At 39.0% G+C, this 11515-nt stretch overlaps 1 long non-coding RNA gene across 1 annotated transcript; it reads left to right on the top strand.

Annotated features, from left to right (window-relative positions):
• Positions 1–616: 616 nt before the first annotated feature.
• LOC110218224 (uncharacterized) lies at positions 617–10693 on the top strand. The gene is made up of 2 exons (XR_002327248.2): positions 617–666; positions 9903–10693. It is a non-coding gene; the product is annotated as an uncharacterized LOC110218224 (long non-coding RNA).
• Positions 10694–11515: the final 822 nt, after the last annotated feature.

Genomic DNA, 11515 nt, shown 5'->3' on the forward strand with positions numbered 1-11515 from the left:
TTCTGTTTCCCTTTCTGAGTGCTAATGTTCTATCCCTTTAATAATGCCTTCTATCATTGTGCCAGGGATGTTTAACATTAAGCTCAGCAGCCTGTAATTTGAAGAATTCTCCTTCTTTCCCTTCTTGAAATAGTAGGCATTTGCCAGTCTATACTGCTGAAACATGTCTCCTGTTTACTTTTGTTGTTAGTCGTGTCCGACTCTTCATGATCTTATTTGAGATTTTCTTGATAAAGATACTGGAGTGCTTTGTCATTTACTTCTCCAGCTCATTTTACACATGAGGAAACTAAGGCAAACAGGGTTAGGTTAAGGGCCAGGGTCACACCCCTAGTATCTATTTGAACTAATGAAAATGAGTCTTCCTGATTCGAAGCCCAGTGTTGTATCCACTGCGCTACCTAGCTGCCCTTCTCATGCTTACTATGATTCCTCAAAGATCATCGGTGTTAGTTCAACGCCCACCGCTACCAGCTCCCTCAGTCCCCCAAGCTGTAATTCACTGGGATCTCATGATTTGAATGCACTGAGGGCAGTTTGGAGTTCTTTTTTTCTTGCTTCACTTACCTTGAGAAAGTGTTGATTCCCCGCTAACCCTCTTTGTTTCACCCTTTCCAGTCTGAAGATGGTTCAACTTGGTTAGGAAAAAAAGAAACAAAACAGTAGGTGAGTGGCTCTTCCTTCTCTGGATCATTCATTAGCATTGTCTCTGAGAGCCAATACCACTTCCTTGTTCCTCTCCTTGCTGCCAACGTTTTTGAAAAGCTTTTTTTGTTGTCCTTAGCATTTATCACAAGCTTCAGCTTATTCCGGTCTTTAACCTTCCTGACCCTATTTCTACCTTCTGTTCCCTGACTTTGTAAACATCCTCATTTAATTTGGCCTTACTTCTATTTTCTCTGTCTTTTAAAAAATGACTTACTATAAACTTGAGAGGCAGCACATCAGAGTTGATATAGACTGAGCCTCAGGGTCTAGGGCTCAAGTTCTGTACATGACCCATACTTGTTGTATGACCAGGAGTGGGGTAATAAATATTTAACAACCAGCTCTCAGGGAGATGGGTGGGGTGGGTGTGTATGGAGGACATACTTTTAAATTTAATCAGTATAATTAGTACTTTTCCTATCCCTTTCTTAAATCTAGACAATCAATAAAATAATAAATCAAGCCCTGATTTATAGTGCCTGATTTTTGAATGTGAATGCTCACACTGAAAATTTAACAATCTGCTCTCCTGAGCCTGCATGAACTAGCTCCACTAAAGCCCAGTGTGTGACTCTGGGCAGATGGCATAACCCCTCAGTGCTCTAAGCCACAGAAAACTCTAAGACTATAAATAGCAGACTAGTACTGACCTGCATTGGTAGAGAGAATGACTTTATGATCTGAACCCAACCAAAAAAAAGTTATGAACTTAACTTTAATCATCGACAAAGCCATTTAAACATACTTTATAACTATTCACACTTCCAAAAAAAGTCAGCATATGAAATGTCCATAATTACGTATCAATTACTTCTGTTTCCCCTTCTGTGTTGTTTGCTTGTTCGTTGAATTTTATTTATGTGTGTATGTATATATACATATATATTCCCATTTATGATTATTTAAATAAATTAAACTGATGAAAAATTGCCGGTGAAAATAGTGAAACTAGAAACCACCTTAGCCAGAAAAAAAGAATCTTGACAAGTAGAGAGACAACACCAGTTTAAAGTAAAAAAGTCAATTTTTTAAAAAAGGAAAAAACAGATTATAAAAGGATCTTCACCTTAATCAAGCTGCTCTTTATACCTGAAAATCCTTGCCTCCCCTCTTTACATTTTGAAATTGTGGTTCAGTCTTGTCTGAACCTTTGTGTCCCTGTTTGGGGTTTTCTTGGCAAAGATACTGAAATGACTTGCCATTTCCTTCTCCTGTTCATTTTACAAATAAGGGAACTGAGGCCAACAGGGTTAAGTGACTTGCCCAGGGTCAGCTAGTGTCTGAAGCGGCATTTGAACTCAGGAAGGCAAGTCTTCCTGACTGCAGGTCTAGGCCCAGCACTGTATCTGCTGCGCCACCTCGAGGCCTTTTTGAGCTTCTACCCATTCTTTAAAATCCATTTTAAATACCTTCTTCATTGAGCCTTTCCTGATTCTCTCCATTGGTAAAGACTTTTCCCCAAAGTAGACCTGCATAACTTGGAAGTAGGTAGGAGCCAAAATTAAAATAAGCTAAACTTCTTTGGGTCGCAGAAAGGTTTTTAGTAGCTCACTTTCCAAGTAAAGGTATAATTAATGATTCAACTATTTTGCAAATAAACCATCTTTTAAAAAAGGAAAATTTCAATTAATATCAATTAATTATAATTATTACTCAAGATTTTTATTTATCATGAAATCACATTAATGTTAAATATGTTTTTCAGGTTTTTTTTACTGTTTATATTTAGTAATGACCGAAGACACAGCAAAAAGATATGACTCTCATTCCTCTCAGACTAGAGACAGACAATGGTAGTTTGCCTTGGGTCATGTGACAAACAGGAGAGAATGCGCAGTGGCAACCCACCCACCAAGTTACATGACGGGCACAATAGTGACTAGCAGAAGGCACTTTAAGCAGTGCATGAACAGAACATTCATTACATCTTTACTTTCTTTTACATCCTCTACATTTTTCGTAGTCCGCCCAAAGTATTTTAGTGGGCTGTGTGTTTTGCAGGCCTGCCCCAAAGACTTCACGTAGCATTTTGTTTTGCACCTCTCCTAAAGGACTTATGTTCTGAATTATTGTTGTATCTCATCTAGAGGTATGCTGGAATCTGCTCCTACTGCCTCAAGAGGCAATTGCTAAACTTTCAGTGTGAGCATTTCCATCTTGGAAGTCAACAAGCTACAAATCTGGGCTTGATTTCTTGTTTTACTGATTGTCTAGATTTAAGAAAGTGGTAGAGAAAATATTAATAATGCAGATTAAACATTGTGTGTCTTGCATTTCTTCTGGAGAGCCAGTTGTTAAACATTTACCAGCATATCACTACTGATCTTCCTAATAGTCTCCACATAATAAATAAACTCATGAAAGCAGAAATTGGGTCATATCTAAGTGATGAATCCTCTCTGCCCATAGCACAGTACTCTCTACACAGTAAGTGCTTACAAAATATTTGTGAAAGTGGAAACAATGAGGTTTTACACTGATATATGTGCACTGATATGTGTATATGTGCACAACATAATCCTGTCTTCATGTCTCATGGAATCATTAAGTTCTCATTGTTCATTTCTCTTTTTCAGATTATCCATTACTTGAGGAAGGTTTTTTTTTTTGAAGTTTCCTTTTTTTTTTTTTTTTTGGCTAGGCAGTGGGGTTATGTGACTTGCCCAGGGTTACACAGCCAGAAAGTATTATGTGTCTGAGGCTGGATTTGAACTCAGGTCCTCCTGAATCCAGGGCCGGTGCTCTATCCACTGCACCACCTAGCTACCCCTTGAGGAAGGTTTTCTATCTTATGTTTTGAGTTCCTTTTTCTCTTTCCAATTCTTTCCTCCATTGTTCTTATTGTTTAGTTGTTTTAGTCATGTCCAAATTTCTGTGACCCTATTTGGAGTTTTCTTGGCAAAAATCCTGGAGCAGTTTGCCATTTCCTTCTCCAGCTCATTTAACAGATGAGGAAACTGAGACAAACAGGGTTTAAGTGACTTGCCCAAGGTGCACAGCTAGTAAATGTCTGAGGCTACTCTCACTTTAATTCTAATTTCTTTTTTTTAATCTCTTAATTTCCTCTGGCCATTCTTTTAGTGTTTTTGGCCAAACCACATTAATCCCAGTGGCTCCTATTTACTATAGAGTTACTTTTTTCATCAGGGATTACCTCTTAGGTACCCATACTATTACTTCATTGTGCTTTGGTGTTCTCTTTTGTTCACTCATCTTTTTTCCCAATATGGTTCTTTTTTCTGGGCTTGCAAAGGTTGGGTCCCCTGACTATGATTTGCACTGGCTTTCCTGGTACAAGCCTTCATGTGGCCATCTAAACTACATATAGGAAATGAGGGAGTAGGAACACGTTACTCAACTCCACCCAAGCTGTCTCAGCTGGCTGCTGGGCTGGGGAGGGGAGGGAACCAGAAGTGGGCTGCTCAGCTGGGTCCACTGTCTGAATCTCTTCCACTGGCTGGCTGCTGGTGAGGGTGTTCTCTTCTCTTTTTATCTTTTAGAGCATAGTACTAACATCAACCACTGTAATTTACCTGAGTTTTGTTGACTCTCCACGTTAACTTTATTTATACTGGAGTAGTCATCATTCATGTTGTTCTTTGGGCTCTGCTTTCTTCCCTCTAAAAGTCGTTATTTTATTCTTTTTTGTTTGTTTGTTTTGTTTTTGCTAGGCAATGGGGTTAAGTGACTTGCCCAGGGTCACACAGCTAGTAAGTGTTATGTGTCTGAGGCGGGATTTGAACTCAGGTCCTCCTGAATCCAAGGCCGGTGCTCTATCCACTGTGCCACGTAACTGCCCCTAAAAGTCATTATTTTAAAAACCACTATTTTTTCTTTTTAAATTTGTGTTGATATATTTTGTTTATATATCACTTTTTTTCCAAATATATCCCTCTTCCTTCCATTACCCAGTGAAACAGTCCTTGTAACGAGAAACAAAAAGAAAAGGAAAAAAGTAGCAAAATTAATCCACACATCAATTAAGTCTGACAGTATATACAGTGTTCCACTTCCACCTCTCTTCTTCTGGAACAAGCTTAGTCATTATAATCACTCAGAATTTACTTTCAATTTTTTTCTTCATTTACATTATTGTAGTCATTGTGAGTATTGTTTTCCTTCTTCTGCTTGTTTTACTTTGCATCTTTTCATGCCTTTCCCTATTTCTAATTCTTTGCATTTATCACTTCTTACCAAACAACTATTCTGTTTCATTCATGTAGCACAATTATTTTAGCCATCCCTGCCCCCTAATAATGGGCATCCAATTAGTTTCTAGTTCTCCGCTATCACAAAAACTCCTGCTTTGAGTATTTTGGTATATATGGGACCCCTCTTTCTGTATTTGTCCTCCCTAAGTTATATGCCTAGAAAAAGGATCTCTTGACATCAAGATTTTTCCATTGATGTTGTATAACTGTGAATCATGGAACAGCAAAATCTCAGAAAAATCAAAATGGCAGATGACCCAACTATTTCTCTTTGGTTGTGGTTTTTACTCAGAATGATTTCTACCTGAGAAGTAGCATACAGAAACGTATCATCTTCTTCCAGTCTTCAGCATTATCCTTGAATTCTCACTATCCTAAATGCATGTCAGATCAGCTGCAAAACCTTGCTGTATATACACATTTATATATATGTGTGTGTGTGTGTGTGTGTGTGTGTGCGTGTGTATATATAACATCTCTTGCATTCATTCCTATCTCTCTACTCACAAAAACACAACCTTAGTTTAGACCTCCTCACCTCTAGCCTAGACTATTGCAAACTAATTCATCTCCCTACCTTAAGGCTCCCCCTACTCAAATCTATCCTTCATAGAGCTAACAAAATTACTTTCCTTAAGCATGTATCTGACCACCTTATTTCCTTCTCAAAAAATTTCAGTAGTTTGATAGATAGGTATGTATATACATATAGATGTATATGTGGAGAGAGAGACAGACAGACAGACAGAGAGACAGAGACAGAGAGGCACAGAGACACAGAGAGAGAGACAGAGAGAGAGAGAAAGTAAATGGAAGGTATGGGAGACAGCTAGTGCAAAGGCAGGTTATGGAATCTTGTATGTAAGGAACAGTAAAAAGGCCAATGTGTCCAGAAGATAGCAGTATAAGAAAGGGCTAGGTTATGAGGAGTTTATATTTGATTCTAGAGGTCATAGGAAACCACCAGAATTTATTGAGTAAAGGGGTAATATTGTCAGACCTACACTTTTATAAAATCACTTGGCAGCTGTGTCAGAAGATGGATTGGGCTCAGGAGAGCCTAAAGGCAGAGTGACAAATTAGGAGGCCATTACAATAGTCCAGACAAGAGGTGATAGAGGGCTAGAACTAGGCTGGTGATCATGTGAGTGGAGAAAGGGGAACATAAATATTAAATGTCTGACAACTGATTAAATCTGTGGGATGAGTATGAAGAATTAAGGATAACAGCAAAGTTGCAAACCTAGATGACAGAACATATGATGATAGTAACAGGGACAGTAATAGAGAAGTTTAGATGTGAGAAGTAGGTTTTTGGGGAAAAGGCGATGAGTTCTATTTCGGACATGTTGAATTTGAGATGGCTATTGGACGTCCATTTTGAAATGTCTAACAGGCAGTTGGCAATTCAGGGGTGGAATTCAAGAGAGAGACTAGGACTAGCCATATCTTTCCAGCTCTTTCTATTTTCCATCTGTGTCCTTTGCGCTGACTGTCTCTCATGCCTGCAATGTTCAACATCCTCATCTCTGTTTCATAGAGTTCCTCACTTCCTTTGAGACTCAGTTTAAGCTCCACCTTCTATGTAAAACTATAGTAGACCAAGCCTGACTCAGGCTGGTCTGGCACCTCAGGTTCAAAATTGGAATGAAAAGAGATTAACAAAAGAAGGTTTATTTGCCTCTAGCGGGGAAAGATATTCAGAGCAGAAACAGCATATTCACTGAGGATATCGCTTCAAGTAAGCACATTCTCTCTGTTTCTGTGTTGCCCATGCTGGTCTGCCAGTCAAACCTTAGGGAGCAGCTGGAGCATCTGTCTTTTTTTACTTAGACATCCAGGAAGTTATGTCAGAATTTAGTCCCCTGTGTTTAGGGATGTGCTGGAGCCAGATTGAACCAACTAAATTTTCACTGTGAGCATTACACCTGCAGAAACACAGCAAATGTACAAATACTGCAAATCAGAGGTTAATTTATTGTTTTGTTAGTTGTTTAGAGACTTAAGAAAGGGATGGATAAAATGTTAATAATGCAGATTAAATTTACAAGTGCATCATGTGTACAATTTGACTCCTCACAGAACTAGTTGTTAAACATTTACTAGCACACTCCAGCCTGAGTCAGTTAAGTCTTAAGGCTATGGTATGATTTTGATACCTTTTAAGGAAAAATATAACTCTGTTCTTCCCCCTTTCCCCAAGGGGAAGTCTAGAGGGAAGAGCTACTTTCCACACAGGAAAATCAAAGGAAGAGAATGTGGGAACTGTTAGATGCAACATTTGGTATTGTCATAAGACAGAGGAAAGGACCAAGGAATCACCAAGGATTTGTGAAATGCCCATCCAGTAGTCTTGCAAATTGTTCCATGTTTAGATGTAAAAGTCTCAACCTCCAGGAAGAGATTGAATAGTTACGATAGTAGCTAAGTTACTGCTCCTGCTAATTGTTTTAAATCTTTTAAAAAATATACTTCTGAAATTACTTTTTATTTAGCATTCCTTCTGTGTGAAGGAAATAAATAGCTGTCCCTTACCTGATTTTCATTGCACATTGAGTACCTTTCTACTTTCTCCTCCTTGGGGAAACCAAAAGACATGATCTAAATCCAAACTTCAAGTAATTTTCCCTTGGGCTATGAGAATGGAGTGTAAAGAGCCAAAGAGCCCAAGAAAAGGAGCCTAACACATTTCTTTATAAGTCAGGCTCCTCTGGGACTGATCCTGGTCAGTGTGTATGGAAGGTAAGAGCCAAGAGGTGCCCCTTCATGAAGAGAAAGAAGTTGCAGTGCTCCATCCTCCTGTGCCTAACAGTGGTTCTTACTGTTAAACTTAAAGCACAACATACTCATAAGAGTGTGCTGACAAAAAAAAAATGCAATATGTGATACAGCAACCCATAACTCCTATTATATTCCCCCAGTATACCAATAAACCAATAAAACCTTACACCAATAAAACCTTACACCAATAAAACAGGAATCACTTAGCAAGACTGTTGAAGCCATATCACCTTCACCTTAGCTCTGTGCTGTCTGAATTGCTCCCTTAAGGTTCATATCTTCTAGCAAGCCAGAGCACAATTTGGGCTCATTGTCCTGTCAGTAGTTACCATGTCAAGAAGGGTGTAGTTCCAGAAGTCTCCTCCAGGTGCCAGTCAATAACAACTGAGGAACACAGAAACTCCCATACTCTTTAGGTAGCCATGAAGTTTAAGAAGTTCATCTCTCAGGAACATTGTTTAGCCACTTGTGCTTAAGGAAAGAAACAGAAGAGGTAACCAGGGGCCCAAGTTCCAGGCTCAGGCTCTCCTAGATCAGTATATGTGTTCTTGCTGTCATGTTCAGGCAACCACCATAGATAGTTAAAGGGCAAAAGGAGCCCTATTTTCCTGAAGGAAGTCCAAGGGAGTCTTGCAGAGTCCTCACATACTCAGCAGATGGGAGAGGAGAGAAAACCAAAGGATAGATTTACTCCTTTTAAGATCAGCTGAGTTGGCCTCTCTTCCCTGCTCAGCAGCCAATCTCTTTGAGAAGAGGACCACCAACTAGAAGCTTTTCATTGCATATAACTCTTAGCAAGGGGCCCCCAAATCCTGTCCTATCTCCCCCAAGACCAAAGCACATACTCCAGTGGAATTCTCTCTACTACATAAAACTGAGGCTTGGCAGAAAAAAAAAAAGAAAGGTTGGTGCAAGATCTATGAAGACAATGGCATACAAATCAGTTAGAAGAGGGAGCTCAAACCTGGTACTTTTTAGAAGGTTTATCTCATGAAAGGCAGAAAGATAATAAAGAACAAACAAACAAACAAAAAGGAACAGGCCACAAAGTAAAAAATAAAATTCAAAATAGAGTTAAGGGGAAGAGGAATAATGAAGAGAATGAAGCAAAGAAAAACTTCTTTGAAAAAGGTGCAATAAAAGAAAATGAATAAAAAACAAAAAGGAAGAGGGAAGAGAAGATTTTGAACTACTCATGTGAGTATAAAAAGAGAAATTACAACAGAGGGGTAAAAACAGATAATTAAATTTTTAATTATGTGGAAATGGATTGGTATCAAAGTAGTTGAAACAAAACTAATTACAGGGACAAAGGTATTAACTTTAAAAAGGAAGAGAATCAAAAAGAAAAATAACACCAAAGAAACAAAAGAAAGAAAACACAATCCTAATACTCATAACTTTACTTATTAATGGAATAAATAACACAATAAAACAAAACAAAACCCAACGATTAGTCATTTACAAGTCTAGTCTTTTTTTGTGTGATGGACCCTTACCCTTTTTTTTATTTTTGTGTTTGTTGTTATTGGTGTTGTTTTGGGTTTTTGGGTTTTTTTTCCCTTAACCTTTTTTTTGTTTAATGGACCCCTTTGAGAGTCTGATGAAGCCTATAGACTTCTTCTCAGAATAATTTTTAAACGCATAAAATAAGATACAAAGAATGACAAAGGAAACCAATTGTATTGAAATATAATTATACTTTTTTTAAAAAAAAAAACAAGTTAACAAACCTCAGGTTAAGAACCCCTGCTCTAGAGTTAACCTCCCAACTCCCATTTGGACTAGAAGCTAGGTTCCCAGAGCAACACTGTCCTGGTATTCTAGAGGTAGCCCTGAGGGGTTGGAGGCTTCTTTCTAAAGTTCTATGCTTCCTCTCCATGATTTTCAATTGATATCAATTAGTCAGCCAGAATTAATTAGCTTTTAGAAATGGATACTTACAATAGCGGTAGAGTTAGTACAAAATAATCCCCCCAAAAGTCTGTGACAGACTCTCCTGCAAGTACATAGAATTTGAAGCAAGCTTGGACTTAGACCACATATAGCAAAGAGGGTAACTCATAGCTACCAGGAGTCCTTTTGCTGGAGTCCTCAAGACAATCTCCCTTAGATTCAGTGTAGCATTTCTTCTGGGCTCCTTACGGAGCTTTGAATCTGTCTTTCCTCAACAAATCTAATCTATCTTGGCTCCTATTGCAGACATTGCTGTCATCTGTCGCTGTCCCAGGTACATTGCTGAGTCTTCAATGAAAAAGTCCAAACTCAGTCCTCTGAATTTCTTGAAGTCCTCCTCAGCCAAAGCAGAAGAGGAGAGACCCTGACCAAGGATGAACCTGAGCCAGAGCTCTTCTCTCTGCTCCCCAAGAAATTTCTCCTCAGCGGCTTAGCTAGAAGAATTCCACCCTAAGCTACAAGGCATTTGAATCCTGAATTCCAAGCTTGCTCACTGATTTTATACCAGTATCACAGGACACAACCAATCAGAATAGACTTCCTATTGTGCCTAGTTGAAATGCCAGAGGTGTCTAGGGCTGGTTCATAACTAGTGAACAATTAAGATGTGCTCTCACCTGTTAAAGTTTGTCAGGGCTAGGTGGGAAATGAAGAGAGGACTGGCCTGGGTGCCCTCTTTAAATGGAAGTTCTGGGAAGAATTCTCTACTTTCCAAGCAGAGGGGCCCCAGAAACGGAGGCTCTGAGGCAGGATAAAGAGATTTCTGGATCATGATGGAGAAGTTTAAAGGAATATAGCCAGAAGGGAACAGATGAAACACATCTCCCCCTCATTAGAGAGGCAGGAGACTAATGGAGGGAAAATGTTACATATACCATCAGATGAGGTGGTTTTGTGGATTGGTTTTGCTTAGCTGGTTTGTTGTTGTTGTTATTATTGTTGTTAGAAGGGAGGACTCCATGGCAGAGCATATATCAGGAAGTGACTGTGGTATAAAAACAAAGAACAGCAATAAAACTTTAAAAAATTAAAATAAATACATTTTTAAAAGTGTAAAATGGTTGTTCATGTAGCAAAGGCTGTGTCTATGTGGCTTGAAGAGCAGCAAGAGTAGACATTTCCTCCCCCCCACACACACACTACAAGAGAGATTTTTATTCCTGTCAAGAGGGGAAACAAGAGGTTGGGGCCAGACATCAGCATTTTGTTCTCCTCAGAGAGAAGGGGTACCAGACTAGGAGTATATCTGTCTTCTCCTGACTAATATGTTATTAGTCCAGCAGATATCATTTTTAGGGTTCAAGCTAAACTCTTGATCACCATTAACAGGAAAAGGGAGGCCCCAAGCTTTACATCCAAAGGTTGCTTCTCTTCCCATCATTCCACAATGTACACGTGTAGCAGATAACAAAGAAACCCATTGCAAAACAGAAATCAGAAAAAGTATACATTTGAGAATATATACCAGACAACACAGATTAAAGGATACTCCCATTGTGAGTAAGGTAACAGCTCAACTGAGAGAGAGAGAGAGAGAGAGAGAGAGAGAGAGAGAGAGAGAGAGTCAGTCTCAGATCTTAATCAAAGAGAAATTCCCTGAAGTCTCTAGTGTAGAAAATTGAAAATAAAAATAGCTTCTTCCCAGAGTCTTTCTCCTTTCATGGCCCTTAAGAGAGGTTGGAATCTATGTATCTTCTCTCTTAATGCTGGAAGCTAGAAGAATCCAAAGACAGTGAAGGGAGTTGATCTCTCTCTTCTCTCTAGCTCTCATCAGCTCCACCCTCCCCTCCTGCAGGTTCTGGGCATTGATCTCCACCAATGAGGAGAGATTTCCATACCAAGAAGATCTACCTAGACTC

This window comes from Phascolarctos cinereus, unplaced genomic scaffold, assembly GCF_003287225.1.
Source record: "Phascolarctos cinereus isolate Bilbo 61053 unplaced genomic scaffold, phaCin_HiC Scaffold_5;HRSCAF=322, whole genome shotgun sequence".
Classification (NCBI taxonomy): Eukaryota; Metazoa; Chordata; class Mammalia; order Diprotodontia; family Phascolarctidae; genus Phascolarctos; species Phascolarctos cinereus.